Source organism: Pinus tabuliformis, chromosome 4_1, assembly GCF_031772625.1.
Source record: "Pinus tabuliformis cultivar Carrire ecotype Pingquan chromosome 4_1, CPIR1, whole genome shotgun sequence".
Lineage (NCBI taxonomy): Eukaryota > Viridiplantae > Streptophyta > Pinopsida > Pinales > Pinaceae > Pinus > Pinus tabuliformis.
In genome coordinates this window covers 614483841-614490478 of record NC_142303.1, presented here as the reverse complement: position 1 = coordinate 614490478, position 6638 = coordinate 614483841, and the positions used below count along the sequence as shown (strand labels likewise).

General features: G+C 37.6%; 1 long non-coding RNA gene across 2 annotated transcripts; it reads right to left on the bottom strand.

Annotated features, from left to right (window-relative positions):
- Positions 1 to 1116: 1116 nt before the first annotated feature.
- LOC149177505 (uncharacterized) lies at positions 1117 to 2486 on the bottom strand. 2 transcript variants are annotated; one of them, XR_016258113.1, is made up of 3 exons: positions 1816 to 2486; positions 1491 to 1720; positions 1117 to 1298 (listed from the first exon to the last, which is right to left on the bottom strand). It is a non-coding gene; the product is annotated as an uncharacterized LOC149177505 (long non-coding RNA). The 2 variants fall into 2 exon arrangements; XR_016258114.1 differs by having other exon boundaries at positions 1117 to 1548; positions 1630 to 1720.
- Positions 2487 to 6638: the final 4152 nt, after the last annotated feature.

Genomic DNA, 6638 nt, shown 5'->3' with positions numbered 1-6638 from the left:
GGTCAGCAAACATCAATTGATAAAGCCGCCTTTCTGTGTGAGTGAATCCCATTGACACCACCGTTTTAGCTTCTCTGTGTTAATTCAATTGTCGTATGTTCAGCGGCTGCATCTAGACCTACTGGTTTTCCAAACAAAGGCACTACGCAAGGGTTTGTTGCCAACCTCTGCAATACAACGCATGGATGATTGAGAGGGATATTGCATGGATGATTCAGAGGGATCCAGAGCGGCGTGGAGGGATGCAGGGGAGGCAAGTCCTGAGGGATCCAGAGGAGGCAAGTCCTGACGCCCGCCTGGAGAACACCATTGGAGAAACCCTACCTCTGGAATGGCGATTGGCACTCCGCGCTCTTCATTACCCAGACCGGCGATTGGCACTCCGCGCTCTTCATTACCCGGACTGCCTCAGTGACATTTTTGATCGACGGTTGTGGTGTTTGTAATAGTCTAACATCTCATCGTACGGCGTCAGAGGAGGACATGTAGGCAAAATGGGGGATGGATCTCAGAGGGAAACGCCTTACGGCGTAAATATGAACTGTACATCGGCGTCTATGACTATATACCGCTTACAAATTTTACTGCAGTGTTACAGCCACTAGAAGATTGCGCTAATAACCATAAGGCAGATTAGGAATATATTATAAACTGAGAGTAAAATTCTTCCATGGAATATAAGTTTCAAAATTTTATCAGTTACGTATACATAACTGCCAAAGGGTTAACAGAAAAGACTGCTGTAATGGAAGAAAATAAAGAACAGAATTAATACCAAGTAAAATCCTAATGCCATATGCACTAAATAAGATATAGGTAACCAAACGATAATCCATGAAGTTATCATATTCAAACAACCGCTATAAAACATGTTGGAACCATGATAGAACAAACTGTTAATAATTTGAACTTCGGTCAAAAGGCCCTCTATATAGAAAACAAAATTAATATAGCCAGCTACAAACCAACAAAATATAACAAGTCTTGTACGCTACATAATTTCAAGTGACAAGTAAACCTGGAAAAAAAATAAGTTTTGTTATCAAGACGCAAGATTTAGAGGAGATTCTCTCTTCAATAAGGAACAACGGTATGGTATTACAAAGTAACAAGGGGAACCTTTGTGTGAAGTGAAATTTGAGATTCAACCCTAACAGCTCTGGCCTAGACATCACTGACAACTAATGCTGAGAGTTACAACATTAAATAACAAGTTGTAGCGAGCTATAAGAACTCAGAAAATTTGTGCCAGCAAGCTTTAACGAGATGGTCGACCAGGGGAACAATCGAAGTAGTACCTGGAAGCAAAGGATTCAATGTAAGAATCTGGCGCTGGGATGTACAAAGTCAAGAATTTGAAAGCAACCAATATGAGTACACCAGCCAGAGTTCCTCTGGATCCTAAGCTATAAATAAAAGCTAATGACAATTTAACAAACTAATTCCAACCTGGAATGAAAGCAGTACATGAGTAAAAAGGGATTGTTTACCTTAATACTTCTTTTGGTGAATGGTCTGATGCCGCAATGGAAACCGTGAGATATTAACCTTGCCATAAGAAAATGCGTAAAGATGGAAAATAACCTTTCCTTGTTTAAAAGAAGAGAGGATTGAAAATAATATGAATACCATGATGACTGGAGTTCGTGGAAGTCTACTTCGGCGACATCGAGAACTTGGTATTCGAGCATAGCAAGGGAATCTGGCTCCTTGACCAAACCTGCAACAAAATTTAATTGAGGGTTAGAGGAAGTTACGAACCCCAAAGTTTATAAATATGTATAGAAGAAACCCAGGGTACATAAGAGTAATTACCTCTCAGTGATTTCGAACAACCAATCTCTCTAGAAATTCTGCAAAAGAAGTCCCAAGGGGTTCATGGAACGAAAAAATAAGAGATAAACCTGATTCGCAAAATTGTCTATATCAAAACAAAGCAATAGTCACAGGGATTGCTAATCGGAAAGCTGAATGACAATGAAAATGCCCCCCAGCATGAGACAAAGGTCAATTCGGACACGGGTTTGATATTGCACACAACAGAGGTTTACAGAGCTGAGTATGCATGACAAATGACCCGATGAAACGGTGGAGGGGGCAGGGGTAGTTACACCTGAACTGACCTGCGCTCACCTGGATCGTTCGATCTAACCCTAGAAACAGCAACAGGGATGATCGAGATATTTGGTAGCGGTCACATCATCTTCAAAATCTCCTGAGGGATCCAGAGGAGGCAAGTCCTGACGCCCGCCTGGAGAACACCATTGGAGAAACCCTACCTCTGGAATGGCGATTGGCACTCCGCGCTCTTCATTACCCGGACCGGCGATTGGCACTCCGCGCTCTTCATTACCCGGACCGCCTCAGTGACATTTTTGATCGACGGTTGTGGTGTTTGTAATCGTCTAACATCTCATCGTACGGCGTCAGAGGAGGACACGTAGACAAAATGGGGGATGGATCTAAGAGGGAAACGCCTTACGGCGTAATTAAAATAAATCTATATTTGAAATATTTAAACAGTCCCATGTTTATTCGCACAAATATGTAATGTATAATAAGTATTAATTTCAAAAAATTAAATTAAAAATTAATTTAGATTTGTCAAAGTGGTAAGTGAAAGGTTATTATAAGTCCCTGAAAAATAACAATAATGATGTTTGTTTTGGTTTTTGTTATTATGTCTAATAATTTAGGGGAAGTTTTTGAGATATGTTTTTGGCGATAATTATATCGAAATTTATTTATTGATGCATTTAGCAAGTGTGGTTCATCACCAGGACAAGATGAAGAACTAGATCATGACAACAAATTAAATAGAGAGACCGAGCATTCAAACCGCTAGAAAGAAACAACTACTTTTGACCATAGGAAACGACTAGAAAGAAACAACTACTTTTGACCATAGGAAACGACTATAATTGACTGGGCAACAACTACATTTGACTAGACCAAGAGTTAGGGAAAAATTAGTTAATTAATTAATTTGATAGATTTATTTATTTTATTTAAATCTATATGTAACTAAATATATGTGCTTTTAATTAATCAAAATTTTTATGAACTAAGAACATTAAAGCTAATAAATAATTTATTATCCTCTTAAATAAACTGCATATAAACTTATAATATTATAGGATCAAATATTAATGAAATAAATAAATAGTTAATTTGATTACTAAGTCTATTTAAGTCTATTTATATATAACCAAATAAGTATTTTTACAACTAAATAAATTCATATTAATACTAACATGTGAAGTACTAGGATAAAAATATAAATGTTTATTAAATAATTAATTAATCAGTTAATTCATTTATTTATTTTCATCTAACTACATATAAACTTATAATACTATAGGGAATCTTATAGGATAAAATATTAATTAAATAAATAATTAGTTAATTTGATTACTACGTCTATTTATATGTAACCAAATATGTATTATCCTCTTTAACAACCAAATAAAATGTATATAAATTCACATTAATACTAATATATGAAGTACTAGGATAAAAATATAAAGTTTATTAAATAATTAATTAATCAGTTAATTCGTTTAATTTATTTTCATCTAACTGTATATGTTATTAACTTACTAATTATATTAAGGGATAAATAAGAATTAAACTTAAATGTATATCAATTAATCAAATAATTAGTTAACTTGTTATCTAAATATAAAAGCTTATAATTCTAAACTTAATTATTATTTATATATCATGTTTAATAAAAACCTTAAGAAGAAAATAAAATCTAAATTTAATAACTTAAACTAAGAAAATAAATAAATAATAAGTAAGGTTTCATAATCCTAATAATTTCAATTTAAAACCAAATAAATTATTAATAAATTAATGAATAATTAAAGGAAAAGAGTACCAAACAACAACTCAAAAGAAAGGGGAAATTCAAACAATTCAGAAGATGAGGGAATAAAATGAGAAAAGAAAACAAGAAGAGGGGAAAAAGGGGGCGGGGGCAGGTGGAGGTGGGGCTAAGAGGAAAGGCTAGGGATCCAATAGTTGCCAATCTTCCAGTCGTCATCCCTGTTGAGATTGCTCAACCTCCTTTCAATTTCTATGGCCTCCCTAAACTTGTGGTGATGAAAAGAAGCAATCTTAGCAATAACTTGGGCTTCCTCAATACATATATGATGCTTAGTCTTCTCTGCGTGCTCTGCCAAGGATGAAGACCGGGTCCTCCCATGTTTGATGTCGACTACGTGCTCATGAATCCTTTGATTAATAGAGCACCTAATTTCACCAACATAGGGGGTCCCACAAGAACATGGAATAACATAAACACCTTTCATGTCCTTGGGGTCAACAAGGTCTTTTACAGATCTTAGGGAGCTACGAATGGTGTTAAGGGGTCTAAAGGTTGAGGGAACATTATGCTTCCTAAGGATTCTTGCAATCTTGTCAGTGGTCCCCTGGATGAAAGGGAGATGCACCCCTGAGATTCGATCTTTAGGGTCTTTCTTAACCTTGGGACCTCTGCTAGCTTTAAGGAAATCTTTCAAACCTTGGTGCCTACTATATCCATTATTAACAAAAACATTAAGCATATGGGTTTTCTCTTTATCAAGGTTCTTTTCATCAAAAATTCTCAGTGCATGAGTAGCTAGTGTGTTGAGAACACCCAACTTTTGAGCAGGGAAATGATGAGAGTTGGCATGAAGATACTACTTAGTATGAGTTTCCTTTTGAAACACTTGGTGGGAGAAAGAACTGTCATCCTTCTTCGAAATGAGAACATCAAGGAAAGGCAAGCACCCATCAACTTCTTGCTCCATAGTAAACTTTATGGAAGAAGATTGATTGTTGAGATGTTGGAAAAATTGTTCCAACTCATCTTGTCCATGGGACCAGATGACACTAATGTCATCCACAAATATTTTCCATACCTTGGGCAAGAGACAGGCTGAAGCCAAAGCCTTGGATTCAAATTCTTCCATAAAAATATTAGCAACAACTAGGGACAAGGGGGAGCCCATGGCAACTCTGCAAGTTTGCTCATAGAATTCCCCTTCAAAGCAAAAAAAGTAGACATAAGACAAATATCTGCTAATCGAGCAGTATCAGGGTCGGTGAGGCAATTGATGACCTTAATGGCTTCCTTAATAGGGATGCAAGTGTAAATGGAAACCACATTGAAACTAACAAGAATTTCCCCTGGGTCAAACTCTATGCCCTTTAACTCATTGACAAATGAAGAAGAGTCTTTGACGAAAGACTCCGTAAGGCCAACAAGGGGTTTAAGCTTCAAGGCCGTGTATTTAGCTGTAAGTTGGACATCCTATGGTGTTGACAGTGGGTCTCATGGGGGGGCAGTCCTTGAGGATCTTTGGAATCCCATAGATCCTCAGAGTGATGGGGCTGCTCTCATTAATTTTGTCGCAGAAGGAACCCACAGTGTTACTAGACTTAGTAGCTAGAGTGACTGTTGTAGAGATCCTTTTCAGGGGATTCTTAATAAGCTTTTTATAGCTTCCACTATTACATAGGTGATCCAACATCTTCCTGTGATAATCCTCTTTGTCAAGGATAACAATAACCCCACCTTTGTCGTCTTTAAGAACAACGATGTCCTTGTTCAGGTTCAAAGATTTGAGGGCATCAAATTCATCCTTGCTAAGAGGAAATGGTAGGGATCCAACAGTTGCTAATCTTCTAGCCATCATCCCTGTTGAGATTGTTTGACCTCCTTTCAATTTCTATGGTCTCCCTGAACTTGCGGTGATGAAAAGGAGAAATCTTAGCAATAACCTTGGCCTCCTCAATACATATATGATGCTTAGTCTTCTTTGCATGCTTTGCCAAGGCTGAAGATCGGGTCCTCCCATGTTTGATATCGACTATGTGCTCATGAATCCTCTGATTAATAGAGCACCCAATTTCACCAACATAGGGGGTCCCACATGAACATGGAATAACATAAACACCTTTCATATCCTTGGGGTCAGCTAGGTCTTTTACAGATCTTAGGGAGCTAGGAATGGTGTTAAGGAACTAAAGGTTGAGGGAACATTATGCTTCCTAAGGATTCTTGCAATCTTGTCAGTGGTCCCTTAGATGAAAGGGAGATGCACCCCTGAGATTCAATCTTTAGGGTCTTTCTTAACCTTGGGACCTCTGCTAGCTTTAAGGAAAGCTTTCAGACCTTGGTGTCTACTATATCCATTATTAACAAAAACATTAAGCGGATGGGTTTTCTCTTTATCAAGGTTCTTTTCATCAAAAATTCTCAGCGCACGAGTAGCTAGCGTGTTGAGAACACCCAACTTTTGAGCAGGGAAATGATGAGAGTTGGCATGAAGATACTGCTCAGTATGAGTTTTCTTTCGAAACACCTGGTGGGAGAAAGAACCGTCATCCTTCTTCGAAATGAGAACATCAAGGAAAGGCAAACACCCTTCAACTTCTTGGTCCATACCAAACTTTATGGAAGAAGATTGATCATTGAGATGTTGGAAAAACTTATCTAACTCATCTTGGCCATGGGACCAGATGACACCAATGTCATCCACAAATATTTTCCATAGCTTGGGAAGGAGATGGGTTGAAGCCAAAGCCTTGGATTCAAATTCTTCCATAAAAATATTAGCAACAACCGGGGACAAGGGGGAGCCCAT